The following is a 2,186-nucleotide window of genomic DNA, read 5'->3' on the forward strand; positions in this document are numbered from 1 at the left end:
CTAGGTGCAGGACAAAAAAGTCTGCTTTTCTTTGCTTCTTTTTGTTGCCAAGAGATGTGTGGAGGTGTTACTTGCCAGGCCCCTGGATCAAACGGAGCACGTGGATCTCTCCCGTCTCCTAGGGCAGCTGAACGCCCTGCACCCAAGGATGGCAGAATAGGTCTTCCAATGACGGCCTGTCTGAGGGGCGGATGGACAAACACCACCTGATAAGGTGCTGGCATCCTGGGGGTAGAAACCAGAAATGGCCGGTCAGTTGGAGAAGGATCCTGTCCCCTTTGTCCCACTGTCCACGTGCCCAGGCTGTGCTGGCTGTGCTCAGAGCAGTGCCCACACTTCCCGATCCATGCTCCATTTTGGAGGAGAGCAGGATGGCAGGACACAGGCCACCTCCTCCAGCCAACCCTGGGACAGAAACAGCTTCAAGAGCAGGATCCTTGTGAGCCCGCTGCCCTCTCCCAACACTGGTATTGCCCCCCGGCCACAAAGATTGGTATCCACCTTGAGAGACCCATCATGGGAACGGGAGCTGGCCCCAGATGGTGCTCCTGCCTTTCCAGAAAGGGTGCTGCCCACAGACCATCTGGTAGAGCAGGATGCCCAGGGACCAGATCGTTGCCGCCTTGCCATGGTAGGTTTTGAGCCAGATCACCTCTGGCAGGTTGTACAACGGTGTTCCTACAGAATACAGACGGAGTTCAGCAGGTGGGTGCTGCCTGCTCCCAGAGCTTCGCCCCAGTGTCCCTGAAAATGTGGGGCCTGCCCCAGAGGCACACGGCGTGATCCACTGCCTTCTCGCCGGCACCTGACTCGTTTCCAAACTCTGGCTTGTAGAAGAAGCTGCTGGTGTTCAAGAGGGCAGTGGAAGCCCTGGGAAGGCCCAACCATTCCATGCAAGGGAAAAACCCACCCAATGGCGGGGAAAAGCCATGCTTTCTCCCTGCCCCACAGCACTGTCCCCAACAAGTAATCATAAGGCAAGGCAAACAAGGCGAGTGGAGCAGCCCAAGCCCTTCCTCGCCTGCACCCCAAGCCAGCTGGTGCCCAGGTTCTGACCCCCTTCTCTGCTGCCCTCAGGGGTGTTTTTGTCAGGCTGGCTCCCCCCTGCCCCAGACCCAGCCCGGGACAGGGCGGGTGGCACAGGCTGTCGGCAAGGCCGGGACCTGTCTCACGATACCCTCCAGCCCCGTCCAAAAGCAACTTGGCTGAAGAACTAAACCTTGTTCCCCCTCAGCAAAAGGGGCAATCTGCGGTGCCACACCTGGCCACGGCCACGCTATGCCTGGGACCAGGAGCATCCCCCAGCTGTGGGCTCACCTGCAAACTGGGTGTAGGCTGTGTCCTGAAGGAACGTGCCACATCCAAAGTCAATTAGCTTCGCCTCGCCGGTGGCCAGGTCAAGGACGATGTTCTGGGGCTTGATGTCCCGGTGCAGGACGCCGCAGCTGCTGCAGTGCCGCACGGCCTTCAGCACCTGGCGGAACAGCCCCCACGCCATCTCCTCCGGCAGGAACCTCCACGCCGTGATTAGGTGAGAGAGGTCCTGAGAGCGCTACGGACGCTCCATCACCAACAAAAAACTGTTGGGGAGCTCGAACCACTCCAGGAGCCGGATGACACCGCAAAACCCCCTGGACACCTTGTCCAGCAGCACGATCTCCAGGGGTGCCCGGGTGCCGTCAGGCTGTGGGAGGACCACGATGTCGTCAGTGGGGTCGATGCCGTGTCTGTCTGCCTGCTACCCCTCCGCCAGCCCTGCATGCTCCCCACCCCCCACTGACCCCATGCCCACGAGGTGGGCATCCAGGTGTCCCGGCGGCTTCCACCCTCCCGGGCCTCGGCTCGTCCTCGCCCGTCACGCCCCGCTTTCTCCCGCCGGCCCCGCTCACTCACCAGCTCGCCCCACTGCCGGATGCCATCCCGGGGCACGCATTTGATGGCCACCTGCAAGGCAAGGGCAACGGCGGGTTTGAGCTCGCCGCCCGTCCCACTCTCCTCCTCCTCCTTCCTCCTCCTCCGTCTCCTCCTCCTGCACTCACCGGGGCTCCGTCCGCCAGGCGGGTCCCCGCGTAGACGCGGCCGAAGCCGCCGCTGCCCAGCAGCGAACCCATCCGGTACCGCTTCTGCAGGGGCTCCTTGGCCTTCCGTGCGGGCGAGACGTGGCCGTCAGCGTTCGGCCCGGGGCC

At 62.5% G+C, this 2,186-nt stretch overlaps 1 pseudogene; it reads right to left on the minus strand.

Annotated features, from left to right (window-relative positions):
• Window positions 1–1,276: 1,276 nt before the first annotated feature.
• Window positions 1,277–2,178, minus strand: LOC114072768 (annotated as a pseudogene).
• Window positions 2,179–2,186: the final 8 nt, after the last annotated feature.

This window comes from Empidonax traillii, unplaced genomic scaffold (genome assembly GCF_003031625.1).
Source record: "Empidonax traillii isolate 1590-97213 ecotype Southwest subspecies unplaced genomic scaffold, ASM303162v1 scaffold3905:size10602, whole genome shotgun sequence".
NCBI classification, from domain to species: domain Eukaryota; kingdom Metazoa; phylum Chordata; class Aves; order Passeriformes; family Tyrannidae; genus Empidonax; species Empidonax traillii.